This window comes from Myxine glutinosa, chromosome 6, assembly GCF_964187855.1.
Source record: "Myxine glutinosa chromosome 6, kmMyxGlut1.1, whole genome shotgun sequence".
Lineage (NCBI taxonomy): Eukaryota > Metazoa > Chordata > Myxini > Myxiniformes > Myxinidae > Myxine > Myxine glutinosa.
The window spans coordinates 69,259,810-69,272,110 of NC_136266.1; the positions used below are offsets into that span (position 1 = coordinate 69,259,810).

The window sequence follows — 12,301 nt, forward strand, 5'->3', positions numbered from 1 at the left end:
TTTTATTATTTTATTGATGTATTTTTGGGCAAGGTGTGTTCATTTCCTCCAGGCACAATAGCTCTCTTTATTGGTGAGATCACTTTTTTGTTTTTGTCATCCCTCCAAACAACAATCAATAGTTACAGAAATCTGTCATTACTAGGGCGTGCCCGTACGTGCGTGCCCGTACGTGCGTGCCGGTACGTGCGTGCCCGTACGTGCGTGCAAAAAAAAAAAAAAATGTAAAAAAAAAAAAAACACTTTGAAACCACGTGCCAGAATTACGATTATTCGCAATTTAGTTTTAATGGCCAATTATTCAATTATCGCAAACGTATTTTGTCTTTTCGCAAGGACAAACAAAGAAAAGAGAAGAGAACAACAACAACAATAACAACAACAACAACAACAAAAAACTTTGAAACCACGTGGCAGTAACGACCACAGAACCCCCCCGTCTATTTACATGAAATGGTTTGGTCCATTCGCAAAGCCAAAGCGAACGGCTTGCGAGTACGGTGACCATACCTTGGGAACCACTTGTCCGATTAATTTCAAACCTTGAAAAGGCACATCCTCGGGTCCCCAGCAATATACCTGGCAAGTTTCAAGTATATCGGACCGGTAGTTGTCGAGAAACAGCGGTCGCATACAGACAGACACACACACACACACACACACACACACACACACACACACACACAGATTACTGGAATTATAGATAGACTAGGGCGTGCCCGTACGTGCGTGCCCATACGTGCGTGCAAAAAAAAAAAAGTAAAAAAAAAAAAACTTTGAAACCACGTGCCAGAATTACGATTATTCGCAATTTAGTTTTAATGGCCAATTATTCAATTATCGCAAACGTATTTTGTCTTTTCGCAAGGACAAACAAAGAAAAGAGAAGAGAACAACAACAACAATAACAACAACAACAAAAAAAAACTTTGAAACCACGTGGCAGTAACGACCACAGAACCCCCCCCTCTATTTCAATGAAATGGTTTGGTCCATTCGCAAAGCCAAAGCGAACGGCTTGCGAGTACGGTGACCATACCTTGGGAACCACTTGTCCGATTAATTTCAAACCTTGAAAAGGCACATCCTCGGGTCCCCAGCAATATACCTGGCAAGTTTCAAGTATATCGGACCGGTAGTTGTCGAGAAACAGCGGTCGCATACAGACACAGACACACACACAGACACACACACACACACACAGAGATTGCTGGAATTATATAGAGACTAGGGCGTGCCCGTACGTGCGTGCCCGTACGTGCTTGCCCGTACGTGCGTGCAAAAAAAAAAAAAAATGTAAAAAAAAAAAAAACACTTTGAAACCACGTGCCAGAATTACGATTATTCGCAATTTAGTTTTAATGGCCAATTATTCAATTATCGCAAACGTATTTTGTCTTTTCGCAAGGACAAACAAAGAAAAGAGAAGAGAACAACAACAACAATAACAACAACAGCAAAAAAAAACTTTGAAACCACGTGGCAGTAACGACCACAGAACCCCCCCCTCTATTTACATGAAATGGTTTGGTTCATTCGCAAAGCCAAAGCGAACGGCTTGCGAGTACGGTGACCATACCTTGGGAACCACTTGTCCGATTAATTTCAAACCTTGAAAAGGCACATCCTCGGGTCCCCAGCAATATACCTGGCAAGTTTCAAGTATATCGGACCGGTAGTTGTCGAGAAACAGCGGTCGCATACAGACACACAGACACACACACAGACACACAGACACACACACACACACACACACACACACACACACACACACACACACACACACACACACACACACACACACACACACACACACAGAGATTACTGGAATTATAGATAGACTAGGGCCTGCCCGTACGTGCGTGCAAAAAAAAAAAAAAAAGTAAAAAAAAAAAAAACACTTTGAAACCACGTGCCAGAATTACGATTATTCGCAATTTAGTTTTAATGGCCAATTATTCAATTATCGCAAACGTATTTTGTCTTTTCGCAAGGACAAACAAAGAAAAGAGAAGAGAACAACAACAACAATAACAACAACAACAAAAAAAAACTTTGAAACCACGTGGCAGTAACGACCACAGAACCCCCCCCCTCTATTTCAATGAAATGGTTTGGTCCATTCGCAAAGCCAAAGCGAACGGCTTGCGAGTACGGTGACCATACCTTGGGAACCACTTGTCCGATTAATTTCAAACCTTGAAAAGGCACATCCTCGGGTCCCCAGCAATATACCTGGCAAGTTTCAAGTATATCGGACCGGTAGTTGTCGAGAAACAGCGGTCGCATACAGACACACAGACACACACACAGACACACACACACACACACACACACACACACACACACACACACACACACACACACACACACACACACACACACACACACAGATTACTGGAATTATAGATAGACTAGGGCATTGCCCGTACTATATCTATATCTAAAATTATATCCCCCCCCTCTATTTACATGAAATGGTTTGGTCCAAAGCGAACGGCTTGCGAGTACGGTGACAATCCCCCCCCTCTATTTACATGAAATGGTTTGGTCCAAAGCGAACGGCTTCCGGAGTTTGGTAAAGCAATCGCCATCGCGTGCACAAACGCGCAGGAAAGCGAATGAATCGCAAATTCGTTTTTATTAGTTTTAAAACTTTATTAAAACATAGTTTAACGCCAACATAGTTTGCAAACGTGAAATAAATGAATACGCTCTCAAATGTGCCATCCGAGGCAGAGTGTGCCCGCCACGTTCGGCACACGCGATCGTTCGCTGCTCTCTGATTGGTTGAATCGTTTTTTGGACATAGCTCGGTAAGTAATTGTCCGATTAATATGAAACCTTGAAAAGGCACATCCTCGGGTCCCCAGCAATATACCTGGCAAGTTAAAAGTATATCGGACCCGTGGTTGTCGAGAAACAGCGGTCACAGACAAACGTACAGACGTACAGACAGACAGACAGAGATTACTGGAATTATAGATAGATGAATGAGTTGCCCTTTGTCAATAAAGTCCACAAAGGTGTATTCGGGTACCCACACTCACCCCCGTACCTGGACAAATGCATTCCCCTCCTATCTCGTCAGAGGGCATGCCTGTACTATATATATATGCCCGTACTTCTATATATATATGCCCGTACATGCCCGTACTTCCTAGGGCATGCCCGTACTATATATATATCTAAAATTATATCCCCCCCCTCTATTTACATGAAATGGTTTGGTCCATTCGCAAAGCCAGTAACGACCACAGAACCCCCCCCCCCCTCTATTTACATGAAATGGTTTGGTCCATTCGCTAGCGCCAAAGTGAACGGCGAACGGCTAAATCGCCATAGCTCGGTAACTACTTGTCCGATTAATATGAAACCTTGAAAAGGCACATCCTCGGGTCCCCAGCAATATACCTGGCAAGTTTCAAGTATATCGGACCGGTAGTTGTCGAGAAACAGCGGTCACAGACAAACAAACAAACAAACACACAAACACACATACACACATTCACACAGAGATTACTGGAATTATAGATAGATGAATGAGTTGCCCTTTGTCAATAAAGTCCACAAAGGTGTATTCGGGTACCCACACTCACCCCCGTACCTGGACAAATGCATTCCCCTCCTATCTCGTCAGTTCTTTTGTTCCGTGGATATTCAGAACATAGATCATGCAACCAGGTCCGAAGAGGTGAACTTGGGAGAGAAGGGCGGGTGGCATAATGTCACACCTCTCCCCGTAGGGCCAACTCCCCCGATTAATGTATTTGTTTGGTTTATTTTGTCGATTCCCATTATATATTCATAATATCCTCCTAATATGATCGATTACTAATCCCCACAAAGACAACGTTTAATTTCAAAGTGTAACAATGTTTCCCTTTGGTCATCGGTTTCATGAAGATCAATGAGACTGAATGGACAATTTTACTTTTACTTATTATATTTGGTTTGAGAGGTTATTTATTCCTCACCACTGCCCTCCCACCGAGGTTATTGGTTTGGTATAAAATATATCCAGAATGAAAATCTTGTAATGAGGATGATCACCTTGCCCTCTTGGGAACTTCCATTCCTGCTATATGTCCCGTTCAGTGCTCCATGGGAGGTAGCTGCACTTGAGGGCATTGCACATACAATAAATTAAATAATATCACAAGTTGGACAAATATTGTCTCAAAGATGGTACAACATTCAAACAACCTCGACGTGGCAATGCTACAGGGCCTCCAGGCTTCCCACCGATGTTTGTGATCATCACGCCCAACTCCCATGTTCCACGTTGCTCTCTTTGTCACTCCGTTCACACGTATTCCTCGGATGGGCGTTAAGCTGTGTGTCCAATCTGGCAATATTTGTTTGTGCTTGGTGGACGTTACAAACCTTGTCCTTCATCAAGAGTAGGTGAGTTATCTCCGGCACACTGAACAAATAACAAATCCAAACCTGGACTGCAGGTAATAGGTGGTCTGTTTTTTGGGGGGTTTCCTTGCTCGCTGTGTCGATGTTGGCTGGACACCAGCTCAGGCACTACAAACAAACCTGACCAGGTAGTTCGTATATTTCATGTGAACTGCTTCCTTCAGGTAGGAAGGGCAAACAAGTGTTACTCGAGCCGATGTTTTACCTGATATTTCGATATTGTATTTTCACATCATTGATACAAATCAAAACAGGAAGCAAAGTCTTTATTTGAACTTTATTTGAATTGTTAATGCTTTTCCATTCAGACCTCTTTTAACAAAACCAAACACAAAACCCCAATGAATCCACAATTCTTTAGTATTTTGGTTTCTCATCTCATTTTCCTCAGTGTTGACCTTTGCTCATTGCATCTTTCACAGCCTTCATGAACTCTGCAAAAAAGCACAGAGATGGTACATGCATGTGAACGATGCCATTTTATATCAAATACGTCACCATTAGACTTTGCAGCCGAGTGATGATCGTGAAAGACTTGTTGTACATGTTACATCATCCAATTTAACATCACATGATCGGTATTTGTGCTCATATACTGTATGATAGACTCACCACCCTTTGTCACATAGCCGTCCTTGTTTGTATCCAAGAGTTCCATGAGCTCGTCCGCACATGGATTACCCCGCAGGCGGTCCTTTATCTCATCAAGGGTCACCTTCCCATCGCCGTTCTGAGGGAAGAGAATCGTTGTTTAATTTTAATCCTTTTCCCTGAATTCCCAACAATGTGCATCACAGAGCTGCACAAGCATTTCATATTCTCTTTTTGCTGCAACTGTTCAATGAGTTACCACTTTACTAACGCATGTTACCCCATGGTTTGTTACTACAGCATGGGATGTCTTATCCATGGACAGATTTCACAATTAGAATGTCACGAAATATTCATATTCAGAACATGTAACCACTACGTCTCTCATATATGGCTTCTTGTACCATATATCATCCACCTGTACAGGTACAGCCAAAGCTGAGATTAGTTAAACAAAGTGCACACTTGTCGAGCAACTTTGCTCATGTGAAAACACCCAATGAGAAGAAAACGTAAACACCAAAATATCACCAGAGGGAAGAGCCAACCATACATTGACATTGTGTCATTTTATCACACAAGGACAGAAGTGAAGACATCCATAAATAATTTCAATAAAACACCGAGACTAACCTTGTCTAATATTTGGTACATGTCCTCGAGTTGTTTTTGTGCATCTTGTCGCTGCACACAAAAACAAGAGGAATTTTTGAGGAAATAGCAAAAAGGTAAGAAAACATTTTTCAACAAAGTAACAAGCAGGTGGAAGGTGGCATATTATCAGGTTATGGAGTGAATGAAAAGAGTCGCTTGCTGCCTTACCGACATCGTGCTTGTCCTGAAGGTTTTTCAATAGGCGTCTGCAAGTCTTGTCCTTGTTTGGAAGGATTTTGAACACGTGTCTGTGAGTCTTGTCTGCTCTGAGCTTCTTTATAAAGAGTGTCGGGTGTGGTGAATGCCCTCGAGTTGGGTGTGGTAGATGCCCTCGAGTTGGGTGTGGTGAATACCCTCTAGTCGGGTGTGGTGAATACCGCAGTTCTTTCCTCAGGCATTTCGGTTTTATTATTATTTTTATCTGTTTTTGAGTAAGGTGTGTTCATTTCCTGCAGGTGCAATAGCTCTCCTTATTAGTTACATCGCTTTTTTGTTTTTGTCATTCCTCCATCCCAATCAATAGTTGTTTTTTTTTTGTTTTTTTGTATACAAGATCGAGGCTCGTGAAAGAGCGAACATTAATCACACAGAAAGACAAACCGACACATAAAACATATAACATCGGGAGCGGTAGACAAGATGGGGAGAGAGGAGGAAGGACACAAACACAACATTATTTTGAGAGCAGGGACCGAGAGACATGGAGACATCGAGAGATCTGTGAGAGGGAGAGGGCATTGGGCGGGGGGCATGGGAAGGGGGGGGGGGGGGGTGGGAGAGGTATAAAACATATGGACACTGCCAGGACTTCCAGGAAAGAAGTTGGAATTTCAAATAAGGTGGATCTGGGGTGAATTAGCGGGGGTAGAAAAGATCAAGGTTTTGGATGGGGGAAGATAAGAGATGGTGGTGAACAGCTGTTTTAAAGACCTGGAAGGACGAGTGGGATTGAAGGGAGTGAGGGAGTTTGTTCCAGAGGCGGGAGAAAAGAGGAATGAAAGAGTGAAGGTGAGCAGAGAGCCGAGATTTCGGCAGTTTAACCATCAGAGGGTTGCTGGCAGATCTTGTGCGACCTGTAGGAATATCTGGGGGACAGAGCATAGAGAGAGCTGGGGGTGCAAGGCCGGAGAGGAGTCGGTAGAAGACAGAAAGACCACCTACCTGCCTGCGGTGAGTGAGTGAAAGGCCCTCAGAGATAGCTTCATCGCGGGAGATTCCAATAATTCTGAAAGCTTTGGTTTCGACAGCGTGAAGCCGAGCTAGGTGTGAGGCAGGAGCACCGGCCCATAGTGGAGAACAGTATTACATTGAGCTGCAGATGAAAGCCTTGTATGTGGTGAGGAGCTCAGGTGTGCCGAGGAAGGACTTCGCACGACGGAGGATGCCCAGTCGGCGACTGGCTTTGGAGGCCAGCTTGGAAATGTGGTTTTCCCAAGAAAGATCATGGCAGATAGTGAGACTCAAAAGCTTGAGCGACAGAACTTCATGGAGAGGATTGTTGAGAAAGTAGATGGGAGGGTTGTCCAGTCGATCTTTTCGGAGAGACATAGTAAGAGTGTCAGATTTGTCAGGATTGAAAGACATGTTCCACTTGTTTGACCAGTCTGTGATTTTGTCCAAGTCTTCAGAGAGTGAGGAGGCTGCAGACTGCCGATCTGAGGGCAGAGGAATGGAGCGGCAGAGAGTGGAGTCATCAGCAAAGAGATAGAGAGGATTTTCCAGAGAGTCGGAGAGATCATTGATAAAGACCAGAAAAAGCACAGGGCCTAGAACACTGCCTTGGGGAACTCCAGCCTGAACAGGAAGGGGAGTTGAGAGAAATCCATTCAGGGCCACACGTTGACTATGACCAGAGAGGAAGTCCGCAAGCCATGCATGGAGATTTCCATGGATACCATAGGAGGAGAGTTTGGTGAGCAGAGCTGGGTGCCAGACCATATCGAAGGCATGTGATATGTCGAGGGAGACAGCTCTGATTTCCTGTTTGGCATTGAGGACCTCCATCCATTGTTGAGACAGCAGAAGCAGCATGTCCAGTGTAGAGTGACCTGGTCTGAAACCAAATTGATGATCAGAGATCAAGCCGTTGGAGAAGAGGAAAGATTTCATATCCGAAGCAATGATGGATTCCATGACTTTGCTGATAATTGGGAGCAGGCTGATTGGTCTGTAGTTGCAAGGATCTGTTTTTGCACCTTTTTTGTGTAAAGCGGTAATGTTTGCTGATTTCCAGGATGCTGGCAGATGCCCTTGAGCAAAAGAGAGGGTGAAAAGGACAGAGAGAGGGTGAGATAGAGCAGCAGAGCAGGATTTTAGGACCCGTGGGCTGATGCCGTCTGGTCCAGTTGCAGAATCAGAGTCGAGGTTAGACAAAAACTCCTCCACCTTGTCAGGAGAGAAGGACACAGAGTCCAGGAGCAGTTGGGTTCGACTGGGAAGGGTGGGAACAGAGAGAGATGGGTTTGGGACACAAGATTTTGAGGCAAACACAGAGTTGAGGCATTCGGCTTTGTCACGTGCGATGTCAACTGTGTGGCCATTTGAGGTAAGGGAGGGGATGGAGGGGGAACAAACACCAGAAACGGATTTGACCAGATGCCACCAGGATTTCGAGGAAGGAGACAGGTTTGAGAGTTCATTCTTGAGTGTGGAGAGATAGTGCTTCCTGGCACTCCTGAGGGTAGACACACACTTGTTCCGAGCTTGGTGGAAGGAACTGAGATTGCCTTCAGTTGGATTTGCCTTCCAAGAGGCAAAGGCAAGTTGTTTCAGGGCAACTGCCTCACCACAAGATTCAGTGTACCATGGACGGGAGGAAGGGTAAGACAACTGAAGACGAGATGGGATAAATCTGTGCATGAGAGAGAGCAGTTTGCTTTGGAAGAATTCCCAGGAAGAATTTATGTCAGAGGCAGTGGAGATGGGAGACCAATCCAGACGATTGATGGCTGCTTGAAGACCGTCCCAGTCGGCCTGAGTGAAATGCCAGACTCATCGACGCTGAGGAGGCTCTCTGAGAATGGCCAGAGAGATGTCCACTTTGACAAGCACATGATCAGAAGAACCGATTGGAGCAGAAGAAGAGCAGCAGACATTAGCAGGGAAGTTTGTCATAACCAAGTCTAGAAGAGAAGATACTCCATTGGGTGAGATCCGGGTCGGGAAATTGACAGATTGTGTCAATCCCAGTGAGTCACAGAAGTCCTTTGCTGAGGTGCCATGACTGGTGAGAGAGGAACCCACACCCAACCAGCTGGCATGATGACAGTTGAAGTCACCACATATGAGGAAGAGAGAGTTGGGATGAGTGGATAGAAGTTGGTCCATGTTGTCAGACAGTGAAATGTAAATGGAGTCATCACTGTTTGGAGGACGGTACAGAACACATCTGAACAAAAGGTGGGAGTGGAGAGGAAGCCGTAGCCAGAGGTACTCCTGGGGGTGAGGAGGAGAGAGGGCAGGGCAAGGAGAGTGAGGAAGAGAGTTTTTGATAAAGATAGACACCCCACCACCAGGACGAGGCTCAGGTCTATCATACCGGAGGAGGGAGTAACCAGGAAGAGATATTAAGGAATCAGAGACATCTTGAAGGAGGAAAGTCTCTGTTAAGCAGATCAAGTCTGGATTGTCAGAAGCAACCTGTATGGAGAGATCAGTCAGGTTTGAGCGAAGGCCCCGGATGTTTGAGGTCCATACCGTTAATGAAGAGAGAGGGGGAGCATCGGGTACAGGACAGGGGAGGGGAGGAGTAGGGTAAGATGAAGGATGAGAGGGGGAGGTAGGGAGAGCAGTTGATAGTGTGTCAGAGATTACAGAAGAGTTCCAAGAAAGGGAAGGATGAGGAGGATGAAAGGTTTGATGGTGAAGGGATGAGGCACCGTGAGGGGTTGTTTGAGGGGGGGCAGAGGAAAGTAGAAGGTTGGGGGGGGGTGGAGGTATGAGATAGAAGGGAGACGAAGTGGGGAGGAGGCAGCTTTGAGGAGGAGCAGGGAGGAGGGAGAATTGGAGAGGAATGGTATGGGGGGAGATTTGAATGGGAGGGGTTGGAGGGGAGTTTTGAAGGGGAGGAGTGAGGGGGGAGTTTAGGAGGGGAGGGGCAAGGGGGGAGTTTAGGAGTGGAGGGGCAAGGGGGGAGTTTAGGAGTGTAGGGGCAAGGGGGGGATTTGGAGGGGAGGGGCAAGGGGGGAGTTTAGGAGGGGAAGGGAAAGGAGGGAGTTCAGGAGTGGAGGGGCAAGGGGGGAGTTTAGGAGTGGAGGGGCAAGGGGGGAGTTTAGGAGTGGAGGGGCAAGGGGGGAGTTTAGGAGTGTAGGTGCAAGGGGGGGGATTTGGAGGGGAGGGGCAAGAGGGGAGTTTCGAAAGTGGATGATTAATGAAAGACGAACATTGATAACAAATTGGGTTTGTTGTGATTTTGAAGTTAGCAATCCGATTCAGAACGATGGAGGAGGTGTGGAATGAATGTGAATTTAGACCATGTAGTGAGGGAGACGTATAAGAGATTGAATTTCTCTTTTTTGACATGGAATGAGATGGAGAGGAATTTGAAAAAAGCCTTTTAGATAGGAAGAAAAACAGCGTGTTGTAATATACCACTGAATAAAACACTGAAGGGGAAAGTTTATACATATTTAAATAATATTAAAACAGAACCGTAAACAATCTTATATGCACAAAGTACCAACGGGGGGAGAGCCGAGAAGGACCACCACGAGTCACGTGGACAGGGCAAAAGGTGGATGGCAAGGAGATAATGGGGGCGGGGCGAACAGCACACCTGGACAGAAAGTACAGGATGAGACAAACAGCACACGTGGAGAAAGGAAAAATAAATGTTTTTGGGTTTGTTTTTTTTTCGTTTTGGGGGGGGGGGGGGGGGATTTAAAACGTTAGACAAAGAGTATTATGTTCGGGGTAGAAGGGAAAAAACTAAGAGCCAAGCAAAACACGATGTAGGGGAGTTAAGTAAACAAACACCGATGGGGGTACAAGGCCGCACACGCGGAGCAGAACACGATTAATTAATTACGAGTTACAGGAAATTCAAACCAAAACTAACTATAAACAAACAATATTACGCATGGACGATAAAATAACGAGTTTAAATTTGACAAACACACGAATGAAAAAATAACCGCTTTGGATGCCCGGAGAGAACCAAGCCTCAAGGTCGGAAGCTTCAACAACTAGGCCGCGTGGCACGAAATACTCGACTATTTTTTACAGGTATGAAAGATTAACACCGATAATAATCTTCCCAGGGACACGCAAAAGGTACACACACGTAAGATAAATACAGTTTCGACAAAAATACAAATTTTTTTTTTTTTTTGTATACTGAATCGAGGCTCGTGAAAGAGCTAAGTTGGACTTATTATGACAATGTGACAATTACCTAACTTCGAGCGTGCGTGAGGATCGTGGAACAGCTTCGAAAAAAAGGAAGGGAGTTACAGAAATCTGTCATTATGAATGAGTTACCCTTTGCCAATAAAGTCCACAAAGATGTTTTCAGATACCCACCCTCACCCCCATACCTGGACAAATGCATTCCCCTCCTACCTCGTCGATCGTTTTATTCAGTGGATATTCAGAACATACATCATGTCACCAGGACCGAAGAGGTGAACCTGGGAGAGAAGGGCGGGTGCCATAATGTCACACCTCTCCCCGGAGGGCCAATTCCCCCCCTTTAATTTCTGTTTTTTGGTTTATTTTATCGATCCCCATTATATATTCATAATATCCTCCTAATATGATCGATTACTAATCCCCACAAAGACAACGTTTAATTTCAAAGTCTAACAATGTTTCCCTTTGTTGATCGGTTTCATGAAGATCAATGAGACTGAATGGACAATTTTACTTTTAATTATTATATCTGCTTTGAGAGGTTATTTATTCCTCACCACTGCCCTCCCACCGAGGTTATTGGTTTGGTATAAAATATATCCAGAATGAAAATCTTGTAATGAGGATGATCACCTTGCCCTCTTGGGAACTTCCATTCCTGCTATATCTCCCGTTCAGTGCTCCAGGAGAGGTAGCTGCACTTGTAAGCACTGCACATACAATAAATTAAATAATATCACAAGTTGGACAAATATTGTCTCAAAGATGGGACAACATTCAAACAACCTCGACGTGGCAATGCTACAGGGCCTCCAGGCCTCCCACCGATGTTTGTGATCATCACGCCAAACTCCCATGTTCCACGTTGCTCTCTTTGTCACTCCGTTCACACGTATTCCTCGGATGGGCGTTAAGCTGTGTGTCCAATCTGGCAATATTTGTTTGTGCTTGGTGGACGTTACAAACCCAACCTTGTCCTTCATCAAGAGAAGGTGAGTTATCTCCAGCACACTGAACGAATAACAAATCCATACCTGGACTGCAGGTCGTCTGTATTTTTTTTTTTTAGGACGTTTCCTTGCTCGCTATAGTAGAGTGTAGTTGTTGCCCGGACACCAGCTCAGGCACTACAAACAAACCTGACCAGGTAGTTCGTATATTTTATGTGAACTGCTTCCTTCAGGTACGAAAGGCAAGCAAGTGTTACTCGAGCCGATGTTTTACCTGATATTTCGATATTGTATTTTCACATCATTGATACAAATCAAAACAGGAAGCAAAG

General features: G+C 44.9%; 1 long non-coding RNA gene across 1 annotated transcript; it reads right to left on the bottom strand.

Annotated features, from left to right (window-relative positions):
- Positions 1-4,688: 4,688 nt before the first annotated feature.
- LOC137429930 (uncharacterized) lies at positions 4,689-11,667 on the bottom strand. Its single transcript, XR_010984967.2, has 6 exons — positions 11,653-11,667; positions 11,205-11,297; positions 5,839-6,119; positions 5,650-5,700; positions 5,038-5,155; positions 4,689-4,859 (listed from the first exon to the last, which is right to left on the bottom strand). It is a non-coding gene; the product is annotated as an uncharacterized LOC137429930 (long non-coding RNA).
- Positions 11,668-12,301: the final 634 nt, after the last annotated feature.